Genomic DNA, 18,131 nt, shown 5'->3' with positions numbered 1-18,131 from the left:
ACCATTAGGTCAAAGAGGAAATCAAAAGGGAATTTAAAAAAATCTTAAGATAAACAAAAATAAAAACATAAAATGCCAAAATTTATGGAATGCAGGAAAGGCAGTACATAGTGATAAATGCCTACATTAAAAAAGAAGACTGTTTAGCAATATATAGTCATGAAATCATTATGTTGTACACCTGAAACTAATACAAAATTGTGTCATTTATACCTCATTTAAAAAAGAAGATCTCAGGGAGTCTGGGTGGCTCAGTCAGTTAAGTGGCTGACTCTTGATTTTGGCTCCTTAAGATCTCGGTGTCCTGGGATTGAGCCCCGTGTTAGGCTCTGCATCAGTATGCAGTCTACTTGGGATTCTCTCTCTCTCTCTCCTTCTTCCCCTCCCCCTGCTTGCACACCCTCTCTCTCTCTCTAAAAAAAATAAATAAATCTTTAAAAAAATTTTAAAAAGATCTCAAATTAAACCTAACATTTAACATGAAGGAACTAGAAAAAAAATCTAAACCTAAATTAGCAGAAAGAAAAAATAATAAAGATTAAAGCAGGAAAAAAAAAAGAAAATAGAAGTACAACAGAGAAAACTGACAAAACTCAGAATTGGTATTTTGAAAAGATATAATCAACAAACTCTTAGCTAGACTAACTAGCACAAAAGGAGAGAAGATTCAAATAAATAATATAAAAAATGGAAGACAGACATAAAATGGATGACTCAGAAATAAAAAAGATTATAAAGAATTATATGAACAATTATTCACCAACAAACTAGAAGAAATGGATAAATTCCTAGAAATATACAACCTACTAAAACTGAATCAAGAAGAAACACAAAGCATCAACAGATCAATAATAAATAAGGAGACTGAATCAGTAATCAAAAATATCCCAACAAAGAAAAGCCCAGAACTAGATAGCTTCACCGGTTAATTCTACTAAATATTCAAGGAAAAATTAATACCAATCCTTAAAATCTTCCAAAACATAAAGGAGGGAATAATTCCAAACTCTTTATCAGGTCAGCATCACCTTGACACCAAAGTCAGACACAGACATTACAAGGAAGCAAATAAAATAAAACAAAACAACCCTACCAGCCCATATTCCTGATGAACAGAGATGTAAAAATCCTCTATAAAATACTAACAAAACTGAATTCAATAGCACATTAAAAGGATTATAAAACCATGACCTAGTGAGATTTGTCCCTGGAATGCAAAGTGGGTTTACCATATGTAAATCAGTCACTGTGATATATTAATGAAAGATAAAAACAACATGATCACCTCAACAGATACAGCAAATGCACTTGAAAAAATTCAACATCCATTCATGACAAAAACTCTCAACAAATTATGTATAGAAGGAAATTCCTTCAACACAATGAAGGCCATATATAAAAAGCATACAGCTAACATCATAATCAATGGAGAAAAACTAAATGCTTTTCCTCTAAGATCTGTACAAGGCAAGGATGCCCCCTCTTGCCATTTCTAGTCAGCACAATACTCGATTCCTAGCCAGAGCAATTAGGTAAGAAAAAGAAATAAAATACATCCAAATAAAAAAAGAAGTTAAAGCATCTCTGCAGATGACATCATCATATATGTAGAAAACCCTACAGACAACAAAAACTGTTGGAACTCAATAAAAAGAATTCAGAAAATTTGCAACAAACTAAGTCATCACAAAAATCAATGGCTTTCCTATATGTAAACAGTGAACTATCCCCAAAAATGAAGAAAACAATTCCATTTACAACTGCAACAAAAAGAATAAAATATTAACCAGAGGTAAGAGACTTGTACACTGAAAATAACAAAACATTATTGAAAAAAATTAAAGAAGACAGAGTTATATGGAAAGACATATAATTTTCGTGGATTAATATTGTTAAAATATCCATATGACACAAAGTGATCTATAGACTCAATGCAATTGCTATCAAAATCCTAATGTTATTCTTCACAGAAATAGGAAAAAAAAAAACAAACTAAAATTCATTAAGAACTACAAAAGACTTCAAGTAACCAAAGAAACTTTGAGGAAAAAGAAGAAAATTGGAGACAAGTATTGCACTTTTGGATTTCAAAATAAATAAAAGCTATAGTAATCAAAATAGTATGATACTGGCATAAAAAGAGACCTACCCACCAATGGAACAGAACAGAGAATCCAGAATAAATCCATGCATTTATAGGCAATTGATATTTGGTAAGAGTGCAAAAAACACATAATGAGAAACGAATAGTCTCTTCAATACATTGTGTTGGGAAAACTGGATATCCACATGAAGAAGAATGAAATTAGACCCTTAACTCACACCATATACAAAGCTTAACTCAAAATGCATTAAAGACTTAAACATTAAACCTGAAACCATAAAATTCCCAGAAGAAAACATAGAGAAAAAAACTCCTTGACATCGATGTGGGCAATAATTCTTTTGGAAATTACACCAAAAGTATGGACCAAAAAAGCTAAAATAGAAAAGTAAGATTGCATTAATCTAAAAAATTTCTGCAAGGTAAAGGAAACTACAGAGTGATAGTGTAACCAATGGAAAAGGAAAAAGGATTTGCAAACTATATATCTGACATGTTGTTACTATCCAAATTATATAAGGAATTCATAAAACTCAGTAGTAAGAAAACAAATCACCCAATTAAAAAAAATGGGTAAAGAATCTTAATAGAGGGACGCCTAGGTGGCTTAGTTGGTTAAGCATCTGCCTTCAGCTCAGGTTATGATCCCAGGGTGTTGGGATGGAGTCCTGCACTGGGCTTCCTGCTCAGCAGGGAGCCTGCTTCTCCCTCTGCCTGCCGCTCCCTCTGCTTATGCTCTTTCTCTCTTTCTCTCTGACAAATAAATAAATAAAATCTTAAAAAAAAAAGAATCTGAACAGAAAGTTCTTGAAAGAGACATACAAATGGCCAACAGGTATATGAAAAAATGCTCAGTGTCACTAATCATCAGTGAAAGATAAATCAAAACCATAAGAGATGTCAACTCAGACCTGTCAGAATGAAAGAGAAATAGTAAATGTTGATAAGGATACGGAGAAAATGGTATACTTGTGCACTGTTGGGACTGTAAACTACTACAGCCACTATGGAAAACTGTATGGAGTTTCCTTAAAAATATTAAAAATAGAACTACCATATGATCCAGCAATCCCACTTCTGGATATATATCCAAAATAAATGAAGTCAGTATCTCTAAGAAATATCTGTACTCCCAAGTTCATTGTAGCATTATTAACATTAGCTAATACATGGAAACAATTTAATATCCATTGATCAGTGAATGAATAAAGGAGATGTGGTATATATACACAATGGAATAGTCAGCCTTTTAAAGAAGGAAATCCTGCCATTTGTGACAATATGGGTATGCTTACAGGGCATTATGCTGAGTGAAATAAGCCAGGCACAGAAAGCCAAATACTGGATGACCTCACTTATATGTGGAATCTAAAAAAGTGAACTCATGGAAGCTGAGAGAATGGTAGTTCTCAGGAGCAGGATGAATAAGTTCTGGAGATCTAATGGACAGCATGGTTACTATAGTTAATAATACTGTTTTATATAGTTGAAATCCCCCCCCACACACAAAATAACTGTATGAGTTGATGACTATATTAATTAGCTTGACTGTGGTAATAAATTCACAATGTATACATATATCAAAACAGTATCTTGTGCATCTTAAATATATACAATTTTTATTTGGCAAAAAAATAAAAGACCCTAAAAACGTTTCTCATTCCAGAGGAAATTACTTAAAGCTACATTACCTCCATATGTACAAAGGAGCATTAATTAGCAAAATATGTTAGAAATTATTTTTGGTTGTGGAAATAAATAATGTTCACTGGTGTGTCAAATCTTTAAAAATATATCCAGTTATTGTCTCATAGAATAAAATATGTGAGACAGAAGGTACTTTGGAGAGCACATGGTCCCAATATCTACATTACAGAAAAGAATTCTGAAGCAGAGAAGGTAAATGGATCAATGTCATGCCAATTAAAAGTAGAAGCAGGACTATCATGGCGTACTGAGCTGAGAATATATGTTGTGAATTTAGACTTGTGTTTATATCCCATTTTGATCACTCAAGATTTGTGACCTTGAGCCAAGCTACTTAATTTACTGTGCTTCATATTTATCATGTGTAAAAGGAAAATGATACTGACTTATTTGGGATGTTGTAAGGAGGAAATATAATTTATAAGCATTTAATGGTATGCTATTTTTTTAAATATTCTGACAAGCAAAGAGACTGATAAATTAAATAAAAATTTAATATTTTATTTTAACCAAACATCAAATACAATAAATCAACTTAGGTTCAGCAAATTTTGATTAAGAGAGATCTGAAATAAATAGGGCTCTAAAATATGTGTCTCAGGGTGCCTGGGTGGCTGTCAGTTAAGCATCTGCCTTTGGCTCAGGTCATGATCCCAGGGTCCTAGGATGGAGCCCCATGAGCCCCATGAGCCCCACATTGGGCTCCCTGCTCAGTGGGGACTCTGCTCCTCCCTCTCCCTCTGCCCTTCCCCCCGACTCGTGCTCTCTCTCAAATAAATAAAATCTTTTAAAAAAATAAAATAAGGGGCACCTGGGTGGCTCAGTTGGTTAAGCGTCTGCTTTTGGCTCAGGTCATGATCCCAGGGTCCTGGGATTGAGTCCCACATTGGGCTCCTTGCTAAGCAGGGAGGCTGCTTCTCCCTCTCCCTCTGCTGCTCCCCCTGCTGTGCTTGCTCTCTCTCTCTTTCTGACAAATAAATAAAATCCTTAAAAATAAATAAAATAATATATGTATCTACTTTATATATTTTTATTTTAATAAAATAACTCAGGTAAATTTATCACAAAGAAATGGAATTTTATAGTTAATAAATTATGTGTCCCAGTCTTACAGCTAATACTTGGAGGAATGGGCTATGATCCTGATACCAGACTTTCAAGTATGACATAATATATTACATAGCCACTGTATTGGAATGAAGATAGGTAAAAGGCATCGTGGTGATTATAGATACCTAGCTATAATTTAAGCAAAGAGAAAGCCACCAAAAAGCCATGATGTTTAGAGCTAACACATTTCACATGCTGCTTTGGATGGACTATGGACATCTATACTCTGCTACCCAAAATAATAGTGACCAAAGATAAAAAGAAAATTCGATTCGGGGCGCCTGGGTGGCTCAGTTGGTTAAGCGACTGCCTTCGGCTCAGGTCATGATCCTGGAGTCCCTGGATCGAGTCCCGCATCGGGCTCCCTGCTCAGCAGGGAGTCTGCTTCTCTCTCTGACCCTCCCCCCTCTCATGTACTCGCTCTCTCTCATTCTCTCTCTCTCAAATAAATAAATAAAATCTTTAAAAAAAAAAAAAAAAAGAAAATTCGATTCTTCTATACTACATAATTCTTATTATGCAGTGCCTAAGGAGATTCAAGTTTTCCCTATATAAATAATAAAACTGTCACAGAATTTAAAAAATCATAAAGGCCACTGGTTTTGAAGTATAAATACTGACTTTTATACTGAACATGAAAGCAAATACCATTGAATCATTAATCTGAAAAGTATTTCAAAGGAACATTTAATCTATCTCTTGCCTCAAGAAAGAGCTTCACCAAAACTCTTTCTATGAGATGCTAAATGCCTCCAGAGAAATATTTAATAAACTCTCCATATATTTCAAGATTTTATCCAACCTGAGAGAAGGCTACACGATATATATTGTATGTGGATCCTGGTCTACCAACTAAGTGTACAAGCATTATTTATTTTTCTATAATCTTTATGTCCAGCTCAAACCCACTACTATCAGTATGTTTTCCAGGATTTGTGAACTTATTAGTGCAAAGGCATTTGGGGTTTGGGTTGGAATCTGATCCTGGTCTACCAGTCTGAATAGGAATTTGCTGACATGCTCATTCTACTGATTATCATGACATTTTGGCTCTATGGTTCTCTGTTCTTTCACTTAGCTACTTCACTTTCTGACCTTGTCAGAATAGGGACAGCACGGTCATTTTCTATCTGGGTCCTGCCTCCTCTCTGCTGGAGTGTAGAAAGTGAGTATCTCTTTCTTTTTTTCCTTTTTTTTTTTTTTTAAAGATTTTACTTATTTGACAGAGAGAGACACAGCGAGAGAGGGAACACAAGCAGGGGGAATGGGAGAGGGAGAAGCAGGCTTCCCGCCGAGCAGGGAGCCTGATCCCAGGACCCTGGGATCATGACCTGAGCCGAAGGCAGACGCTTAAAGACTGAGCCACCCAGGCGCCCCGAGGATCTCTTTCATAGGCATGAATGGATCAGACAATCCTACCAGGATTGAAACTCTTTCCTTTGACATCTCAGATCTGTTTTTCTCTAATTTGCATTCATCCACAGGCAAATTCTTTCCTCATTATCTTCCCTGAAGTTATTGTGGTAGAAAAATCCTCTTTCACAACTGGTTTTCTTCCCCCAGCTTTATTGGGGTATAACTGACAAACAAAAATGATATATATATGGTATACAATATGATGTTTTGATTTATATATACATTGTAGTCATTACCATAATTAGGCGGAATAACATATCCATCACTTCACATAGGTTTTTTTTGTTGCGTTTTGTTTTGTTTTGGTGACAGCATTTAAGATCTACTCTCTTAGCAAATTCCAAGTATACAGTATTGTTAACTACAGTAAACATTCTATGTTAGATCTCCAGAACTTATTCATTCTCCATAACTGAAAATTTGTACCCTTGACCAACATCTCCCCATTTTCCTCACTCCTCAGCCTGTGGCAACATCATTCTACTCTTTGTGTCTTTAAGTTAAAATCTTTTAGATTCCACTTCTAAGTGAAGTCATGCAGTATTTGCCTTTCTGCACCTGGCTTATTTCACTTAGCATATGTCTTCCAGGTTCATCCATATTGCTACAAATGGCATAATAATACTTTTTAGGGCTGAATAGTAAGTATCTCATTGTTTGTATGCATGTGTGTGTGCGTGTGTGTTTGCATCTCTGTGTGTATTCTTCAAAAAAAAAAAAAAGATTAGAACTACTATACCATATGATCCAGCAGTCTCATTTCTGGTTATATATCCAAAGAAAATGAAAGCAGGATCTCAAGAAATATCTGCACTCCCATGTTCTTTGCAACATTATTCGCAATAGCCAAGATATGGAATCAGCCTAAGTTTCCATCAGTAGATGGATAAGGAAAACTTGAAATGGATAAAACATGTAAAGAAAATTAATAAAGACTATAGATATATGGGGCACCTGGGTGGCTCAGTCGATTAAGTGTTTGACTCTGGATTCCAGCTCAGGTCATAATCTCAAGGTCATGAGATCCAGTCCCATGTGTGGTTCTGAATTAAGTGAGGAGCCTGCTTAAGATTCTCTCTCTCCCAGTGAGCCTGGGTGGCTCAGTTAGTTAAGCTTCTGCCTTGGGCTCAGGTCAGAATCTCCAGGTCCTGGGATAGAGCCCTGCGTCAGGCTCCCTGTTCAGCGGGGAGTCGGCTTCTCTCTCTCTCTCTCTCTCTCTCTCTCGCCCTCTGCCCCTCCTCCCTGGTCATTCTCTCTCTCAAGTGAATAAATAAGGTCTTAAAAAAAAAAAACAAAAAAAACAGATTCTCTCTCTCCCCCTCTCTCTCTCTGCCCCTCCCCCTGCACTTATGCTCTCTTTCTCTCTCTGGGAAAAAAAAAAGAAAAGAATGAAATCCTGCCCGTATGCAACAAAATGATGGACCTTGAGAGGATTAAGTGAAGTCAGACAAAGACAAATAATATAGATCTCACTTACACACAGAATCAAAAAAAAAAAAAAAAAAAAACACCTCAATTGAGTTGTATGTGCTGCTAGTCTCTCTGGCTTTTGAGTTCTGAAAGCCATTTGTCTGTTGGAATACTACTACTGATTATTTAAATAAAATCTAATTCAGTGTTACTTATTAAGTACATAGGCCACTTTTAGTTAAATTTGTTGGAGACAGTTCCTCCAAGTTTATCATTTTTCCTTGAAAGCTTATTTATTTAGCATCAAATATATTTATTTTCATTTTATTATTTTAATATTGGATTTTATAAATATAACAAATACATAAAAATATTTTTAAACTTTACATCTGAACTGGATAATATAAACATTTATAATAGGGAAATAAAACCTGAAAGTGACGAAGTGAGCATCTACTTTCTAACTGGGTTCAAATTTCTTGACTCTGAAGAATTTTATCCCATGGTTCCAAAGAAAATTGAAATTAACAGAATTAATTAATCAAACACCAGTAATCTCAATGAATCCTAGAGAATAAAAGATAAATCAGGCTATTAAATGTAGAAAAATAAATGAGAAAATTAGATAAAAGAGCCATATCCTATAGTAAAGGGAATAAGGAACATCAAACCTACCTTAGTCCACCGTCATCTCTTTCTATGAGAATCTCTGGGAAGATGCAAGCACAAAACAGCTGCTAAGTTAACCGAAGTGTTATTTTATTGCTAAGTGTGGGTTTTGCTTGATTTCTCATTGCAGACAACTCTTGCACACTAGGTTGGGACAAGAAGGACAACATTTGCCATATTTACTTAAGCTTCTAACAAAATAGTGAGCACAGGACCTTCTCTTTTTCTCCATCCCTCTTTCCCTGTGCTGGAATCTGAGGCCAGAACTATTTTGTGCTCAAACTGCTTGAATCAGATACAATAGTAAGACCAAAAGAACAGACAAGCAAAATGCAAGGTAAAGGCCAAGCTGAAAAGGCATTCTATCACTCCCTGTCAATGGAAGAAGGGGAATTAAGAGAGAGAAAAATAGTTGTGTTTGTACCCTGTAGGGAGGATTTAAAGAATCTCTGGGGGAGGACATATCAGCAGTGGTGACTTTTATATACATTGTAACTTAGATTTATGAAAACATTGTAATATTTCAAGAAAAACTGAAATAACAAGAAAATATCAGACATAGGAATTGTGTGAGACTGCAAGAGCTTGGATCTTGATAAAAATATAAGAAAAAAACAAAAAATACTGAGAACTTCCTCTGTACAGAGTTTGTCCTAATTTAGCACTTTATAGGTTGTATCTTTTAATCCTCAAAGCAACCTGAGGTCACTGATACTATTATTGCTTTTATAGATGGAAAACCTGAGGTAACAGAACATGCTATTAAGCAGCTAGTATAGTAATAGTTGCCGAATTAAAGATCAGAGAATTCACTTCAATAAATCTGACTCCCTCTTTTTAAAAAAATTAATGTACAGGTTATTTCTTTTTTTTTTTTCTAGTCATAGTTTTGGTAAGGAAGATCTCTGTTTTCCTATCTTAAAGTATTTCTTTTACCACAAGATACAATCCAATGCCTTTATTTTTAAAATAGAAATACTTTCACTTCATGGTGTTATAACTTTTTTTCTGTCTATCTCTGCCTTTCTTTCCCTTTCAATTAATCAATCTCTCTCTCTCTCTCACTCCAGCACACTCACATACACATTCACAATAAAAGAAAACTGCTCAGTTACTTAAAATGAAATGACTGCCTTCTAATTGTAAATTATTTTTTAGTCTGAATAATGTGTTTGCTAAAACTCTTCAACCTGTATTTAGTTTAGATGAGCAAAAATACAGGTGAAATAAAATTAAAATTTCTCATTTCACATTTGGATGCAGAAAAATGTTGTTTTAGAAATAGCTACTTTATAATTGATGTCAAATATAAGAATGGATCCTCAAAAGGCAAAAAAAAAGAAAAAAGAAAACAGTTCTTTTCAATGTGATTTATTCTTGTTCCTGTTGCTGAAAGAAAGGAAAGCAAATGCTATTTAACCGACAGTTCAGTAAATATCCTGGAGTATATTTGTAATAAGCCCATCTCACTCATGGCTGGGACCTAGAAAATTGGAGCAAGTGTTAAGTCTTTTATTAAATTCATCAATTGCTGTGTTAACCTCATTTCTAAAGTAACCATGTGCCAAATGACCAAAATTTTAAGATGAAAATGAATCATTCCATTGAAAAAATTCACAACGTTATAACAATAATGTGCAATTGTCTTCAAATAACCTCAAATACTTGTTTACAAAGAGATTTCAGTATTTATTTGCAATTGTATTTCTAACTTTTGGAAGTTTTTCTAAAACAAATACCTGAAAATATTATACCAAAAATAAACTGTAAAGATATTCTTAGAAGCACTGTATAAAATAACAATATTATTATCAAACAATACAGTAAGCTCTAGGAGCTTGGTAAAGTAAATTGAGGCTCATCCAAACAATAAAATACACTAATTCAATAAAAATTATGGCCTACAAATATTTATGGGCTTAAAAGATGTCTCTATTATCTTGTTAAATGTACAACGTTTAAATGTACTAGTTACAAACTTAAAGCCAATTTTGCCATAAGTAATGTGTCTGTATGTGTAGGAAAAAATGTTTACACACCAAATTATCAACTACAATTTTCCCTAGATGCAGGTATTAAAGATTATTTTTATTTATTTTATTGACAAGTATTCTTCATTTTTTTCCTCAATCCAATTATTTGAGGTGTGATAAAGGCTAAATACAGTCACAAAGTTTAGCCTTACAATTGAACACCCCAAGCAGGACTTCACAGTCTTATTTTTTTATTTACTTTTAATTTAAATTCAATTAATTAACATATAATATATTATTTGTTTCAGGGTTACAATTCTGTGATTCACCAGTCTTACACAACACCCTGCACTCATCACAACACACACCCTCCCCAATGTCACAGTCTTATTTTGAAGGCCACAAGAACCCTACTCAAAAATAAATGTCCTTTACCTAGATTAGCTGTTGGGGCTTAAGATTATATCACTGATTTTTCATTCTTCTGAGCATTTGTGAAATCCCACATTAAACCTCAAAAGGGCAATGCTATTAATGAAGTAGAATATAGCATGGGGATATAGGAATTAGGTCTCAGGAAATAGGCATGAAGTATGGAAATGAGATAGAAGGAGAAAAAGATAAACTTCATTTTCTTCCAATTTTGCTTAGGCCTTGCAATGACAAAATCACCACTAAAATTTACCTAGGGTCTATTTGTCAGAAAGCATCATAAAATAGGCATGATATCCATACAGATAACTTTTCAACTCAATTTAGGAATGAATAATTTATATTTCTAAGCAAAGTTTAGAAGCACATTTCAATTGGAAGCCTCAATTTAAAGTTATGATTCTCAAAGATTTAAAAAGTGAATAAGACAGTTCACTGGGCAAATATCAAAACAATCAGCTTTTCTTTTTCTTTGCTGAAGACACAGTGAGATTGAAAGAGAAGACATTTTCTTTGTAAGATAAGTGCATATGCTCATCAAGGAAAGCCTGTAAGATTGATTTAAAAAACATCAATCCTCATACCTATTAAATATATATGTGTGTGTGTCTATATATATATACACACAATTATAAATTCCATTAAAATCAACTTACATTATCTAGAAGCCCATTCACTATTATAGACATTTTAAAGTATTTCTTGTGCTGAGGTACCACATTCATAGATTGCATTCAAGTATTTAAAAGTGAACAATAAAGTGAACTATTTATTTTTATTTATTTTAGTTTCCCAACCATTCCCATGGAGTTAAGTAACTTTTACCACTCAGTTCAAAAAATTTTATTCAAATTCATTGCTTCTACCCTATCTATATTTGCTATACCTGTATGTCATATCTAGATATGGGGAGAAGTGAGGGGTTTTTGTCAGGAAATTGCATAGTAATTGAAATCAAGTGTGAAATATAAAAAAGCAATGGGGTGGGGCGCCTGGGTGGCTCAGTTGTTAAGCCTCTGCCTTCTGCTCATGTCATGATCCCAGGGTCCTGGGATCGAGTCCCACATTGGGCTCCCTGCTCTGCAGGGAGCCTGCTTTTCCCTCTCCCACTCCCCCTGCTGTGTTCCCTCTCTCACTGTGTCTCTCTCTGTCAAATAATAAATAAAATCTTTAAAAAAAAAGCAGTGGGGTGCATAATTGTCCCAGAGTGTCTCATTCACAGGGAAGAAATATAATTAGTAGACTGGAATGCCTGAGTTAAAGTGATGTGTAAGACTACATATTTGATAACTTATGCAACAATAGAGTCAACAACAAAAGAAATCCTGCATTTATATGGCAATAACTATATGTCCAATTTAAATGTAACATATTAAATTGAATAACTCAATGTTCATATGCAAGTGTAATACCTCAGCTTGATTTTTTTAAGAAGATAATTCCCCTTGGAATAGAATTAAACATTTTCAGCAATGGGCATATGATTAATAAATCAATAAATGGAGTGTTAGAATTGCTTGCTTACTGGGGGGCGGAGCAAGATGGCGGAGGAGTAGGAGACCTGGATTTCGTCTGGTCTCAGGAATTCAGCTAGATAGGGATCAAACCATTCTGAACACCTACAAACTCAACAGGAGATTGAAGAAAAGAATAGCAACAACTCTCTGAACAGAATAGCGACCACTTTCTGGAAGGTAGGACGTGTGGAGAAGTGAATCCGAGGCGATATTCGGGAGGATAGATGGCGGGGGAGGGGGCCTCTGTTGGCTGCTATGGGCAAGTGATAGAGCCGCAGAGCACAAAATCGAAACTTTTAGAAGTCTGCTCCGCTGATGGACGTTGCTCCGGTGGCTAAGCAGGGGGTAGAGCCCTCGTGGGACAGTGTGGTCTCAGGACCCTCAGGGTCACAGAAAGACTGGGGGTGCCTGAGTGCGGCAGAGCTCCCAGGTATCGGAGCGGGGAAGCTGGCTGCAGAGACGGAGCAGAGGAGCCGGCTCTCAGCTCGGGGTTGCCATAAACCATGATCCGCGGCACACTCGGGCCACCGCTCCTCCAGCAGGGACCCAAAAAGCGGCAGATCTGGGGAGACTCGCCTTCCTGCCCGGGGAGGAGCAGCACAGGAGCACACCACAGGGATCTGCTGGGTTTGGAGACTCCACACTGAGTCGGGTGCCAGAGATAGAAACGCTCGGTCACAGGCCGGGTGAGCACGGAGTGCGGCCGGAGACCGGGGAGACGGGAGTGATTGACTGCTTTTCTCTGGGGGTGCACTGAGGAGCGGGGCCCCGAGTTCTCGGCTTTTCTGGGGCAGAGATTGGGAGGCCACCATTTTCACTCTCAGCCTCCAAAGCTGTACCGAAAGCTTGCAGGGAACAAAAGCTCCCAAGAGCAAACCCGAGCAGATTACTTGGCCCCGGCGGGGCAAGGGCACGGCAATTACACCTCCAGCAAAGACATTTGAGAACCACGGCAACAGGCCTCTCCCCCGGAAGATCAGCAAGAACAGCCAGCCAAGACCAAATTTACCGATCAATGAGAATGGCAGAACTCCAGCACTAGGGGAATGCAGCACACAGAATTCATGGCTTTTTTCCCATGATTCTTTAGTCTTTCAAAGTTAATTTTTTTTTAACTTTTTTTTTTTTGAATTTTTCTTTATCCCTTTTTCAACCAACATCTTATCAATCCCTTTTTTAAAAAACATTTTTATTTTTTCATTTTTGGAGTCATATTCTATCCCTTCATAGTAGTTACCCTTATTTTTGGCATATACATATAAGTAGTTCTCTCTTTAAAATCTTGAGATAGTTTCTTCTAACAGATCAAAATATACCCTAAATCTCTAGTGTATGGTTTTGTTCTACTCTCCTGCCTGATCACATTCTCTCCCTTTTTTTTTCTTTTTTTTTAAATCCTCTTCTTTCTTTTTTCAAACAACTTCTTATCAATTCCTCTTATAACATTTTTTATAATTTTCATCTTTACAGTCCTATTCCATCCCTTCATCATATCAACCCTTATTTTTGTACACATATAAATTTTTCTTTCTTTAAAACTTTGGGAGGCACTTTCTTCTAACAGACCAAAATACACCCAAAATCTAGTGTGTGGCACTGATCTATGCACCAGCCTGATCATATTTGATCATATTCTGTTTCATTTTGTGTTTTGTTCTGTTTTTGTTTGTTTTTACCTTTTTCTTTTTCTTTTTTTTTCTTTATCTTTTTTCTTTCTTTCTCTTTCTTTTCCCCTGGCTTCAGGTCTTTCCTGATTTGTTTAGAGTATATTTTCTGGGGATGTTACCCTGTTAGCATTTTGTTCTCTCATTCATCTATTCTCCTCTGGACAAAATGACAAGACAAAAAAATCACCTCAACAAAAAGAACAAGAGGTAGTACCGACTGCCAGGGACCTATTCAATACGGACATTAGTACGATGTGGGATCTAGACTTCAGAATCATCACTTTAAAGATACTAGCTGGGCTTGAAAAAAAGCATGGAAGTTATTAGAGAAACGCTTTCTGGAGAAATAAAAGAACTAAAATCTAACCAAGTCGAAATCAAAAAGGCTATTAACGAGATGCAATCAAAAATGGGGCGCTAACTGCTAGGATAAATGAGGCAGAAGGGAGAATTAGTGATATAGAAGATCAAATGATGGAAAATAAAGAAGCTGAGAAAAAGAGAGATAAACGACTACTGGATCAGAGGGCAGAACTTGAAAGATAAGCAATACCATAGGACGAAACAACATTAGAATAATTGGGATCCCAGAGGAAGAAGAAAGAGAGAGGGGGGCAGAAGGTATAATGGAGCAAATTATAGCAGAGAACTTCCCTAATTTGGGGAAGGAAACAGGCATCAAAATCCAGGAAGCACAGAGAACCCCTCTCAAAATCAATAAAAATAGGTCAACACTCTGACACCTAATAGTAAAACTTACGAGTCTCAGAGACAAAGAGAAAATCCTGAAAGCAGCTCGGAAGAAGAGATATGTACCTACAATGGTAGAAACATTAGATTGGCAACAGACCTATCCACAGAAACCTGCAGGCCAGAAAGGACTGGCATGATATATTCAGAGCACTAAATGAGAAAAACATGCAACCAAGAATACTATATCCAGCTAGGCTGTCATTGAAAATAGAAGAAGAGATAAAAAGCTTCCAGGACAAACAAAAACTAAAGGAATTTGCAAACACGAAACCAGCCCTACAAGAAATCTTGAAAGGGGTCCTCTAAGCAAAGAGAGAGCCTAAAAGCAACATAGACCAGAAAGGAACACAGACAATATACAGTAACAGTCACTTTACAGGCAATACAATGGCACTAAATTCATATCTTTCAATAATTACCTTGAATGTAAATGGGCTAAATGGCCCAATCAAAAGACACAGGCTATCAGATTGGATTAAAAAACAAGACCCATTGATATGCTGTCTGCAAGAGAATCATTTTAGATCCAAAGACACCCCCAGATTGAAAGTGAGGGGGTGGAAAACCATTTACCACGCTAATGGACACCAAAAGAAAGCTGGGGTGGCAATCCTTATATCAGATAAATTAGATTTTAAACCAAAGACTGTAATAAGAGATGAAGAAGGAAACTATATCCTACTTAAAGGGTCTATCCAACAAGAAGATCTAACAATTGTAAATATCTATGCCCGTAACATGGGAGCAGGATTATATAAGGCAATTAATAAGAAAAGCAAAGAAACACATTGACAACAATACAATAATAGTGGGGGACTTTAACACCCCCCTCACTGAAATGGACAGATCATCTAAGCAAAAGATCAACAAGGAAATAAAGACTTTAAATGACACATGGACCAAATGGACTTCACAGACATATTCAGAACATTCCATCCCAAAGCAACAGAACACACATTCTTCTCTAGTGCCCATGGAACATTTTCCAGAATCGATCACATCCTAGGTCATAAATCAGGTCTCAACTGGTACCAAAAGATTGGGATCATACCCTGAATATTTTCAGATGACAATGCTTCGAAACTAGAACTCAATCACAAGAGGAAAGTCAGAAAGAACTCAAATACATGGAGGCTAAAGAGCATCCTACTAAAGAATGAATGGGTCAACCAGGAAATTAAAGAAGAATTAAAAAAATTCATGGAAACAATGAAAAGGAAAACACAACTGTTCAAAATCTTTGGGATGCAGCAAAGGCAGTCCTAAGAGGAAAGTATATAGCAATACAAGACTTTCTCAAGAAACAAGAAAGGTCTCAAATACACAACCTAACCCTACACCTAAAGGAGCTGGAGAAAGAACAGCAAATAAAGCCTAAACCCAGCAGGAGAAGAGAAATAATAAAGATCAGAGCAGAAATCAATGAAATAGAAACCAAAATAACAGTAGAACAGATCAATGAAACTAGGAGCTGGTTCTTTGAAAGAATTAACAAGATTGACAAACCCCCGGCCAGACTTATCAAAAAGAAAAGAGAAATGACCCAAATAAATAAAATCATGAATGAAAGAGGAGAGATCACAACCAACACCAAAGAAATACAAACAATTATAAGAACATATTATGAGCAACTCTATGCCAGCAAAGTAGATAACCTGGAAGAAATGGATGCATTCCTAGAGATGTATCAACTATCAAAACTGAACCAGGAAGAAATAGAAAACCTGAACAGACCTATAACCACTAAGGAAATTGAAGCAGTCATCAAAAATCTCCCAACAAACCCTGGGCCAGATGGCTTCCCAGGGGAATTCTACCAAACATTTAAAGAAGAATTAATACTTATTCTTCTGAAACTGTTCCAAAAAATAGAAATGGAAGGAAAACTTCCAAACTCGTTTTATGAGGCCACCATTACCTTGATCCCAAAACCAGACAAAGACCCCATCAAAAGGAGAATTACAGACCAATATCCTTGATGAACATGGATGCAAAAATTCTCACCAAAATACTAGCCAATAGGATCCAACAGTACATTAAAAGGATTATACACCACGACCAAGTCGGATTTATCCCTGGGCTGCAAGGTTGGTTCAACATCCGCAAATCAATCAACATGATACAATACATTAACAAAAGAAAGAACAAGAATCATATGATCCTCTCAATAGATGCAGAAAAATCATTTGACAAAGTACAGCATCCTTTCTTGATCAAAACTCTTCAGAGTGTAGGGATAGAGGGTACATACCTCAATATCATAAAAGCCATCTATGAAAAACCTACAGCAAATATCATTCTCAATGGGGAAAAACTGAGAGCTTTCCCCCTACGGTCAGGAACGCGGCAGGGATGTCCACTTTCACCACTGCTATTCAACATAGTATTAGAAGTCCTAGCCACAGCAATCAGACAACAAAAAGAAATAAAAGGCATCCAAATCAGCAAAGAAGAAGTCAAACTCTCCCTCTTTGCAGATGATATGATACTTTATGTGGAAAACCCAAAAGACTCCACCCCACAACTGCTAGAACTCATACAGGAATTCAGTCAAGTGGCAGGATATAAAACCAATGCACAGAAATCAGTGGCATTCCTATACACCAACAACAAGACAGAAGAAAGAGAAATTAAGGAGTTGATCCCATTTACAATTGCACACAAACCCATAAGATACCTAGGAATAAATTTAACCAAAGAGGCAAAGGATCTGTACTCAGAAAACTATAAAATACTCATGAAAGAAATTGAGGAAGACACAAAGAAATGGAAAGACGTTCCATGCTAATGGCTTGGAAGAACAAATATTGTGAAGATGTCAATGCTACCTAGAGCAATCTACACATTCAATGCAATGCCTATCAAAATACCATCCACTTTTTTCAAAGAAATGGAACAAATAATCCTAAAATTTGTATGGAACCAGAAAAGACCCTGAATAGCTAGAGGAATGTTGAAAAAGAAAAGCAAAGCTGGTGACATCACAATTCCAGACTTCCAGCTCTATTACAAAGCTGTCCTCATCAAGACAGTATGGTACTTGTTCAAAAACAGACACATAGATCAATGGAACAGAATAGAGAGCTCAGAAATGGACCTTCAACTCTATGGTCAACTAATGTTTGACAAAGCAGGAAAGAATGTCCAATGGAAAAAAGACAGTCTCTTCAACAAATGGTGTTGGGAAAATTGGACAGCCACATGCAGAAGAATGAAACTGGACCATTTCCTTACACCACACACAAAAATAGACTCCAAATGGTTGAAAGACCTCAATGTGAGACAGGAGTCCATCAAAATCCTAAAGGAGAACACAGGCAGCAACCTCTTCGACCTCAGCCGCAACAACTTCTTCCTAGAAACATCGCCAAAG

This window comes from Phoca vitulina, unplaced genomic scaffold (genome assembly GCF_004348235.1).
Source record: "Phoca vitulina isolate PV1807 unplaced genomic scaffold, GSC_HSeal_1.0 scaffold14, whole genome shotgun sequence".
Classification (NCBI taxonomy): Eukaryota; Metazoa; Chordata; class Mammalia; order Carnivora; family Phocidae; genus Phoca; species Phoca vitulina.
This window is presented reverse-complemented; position numbering follows the sequence as displayed.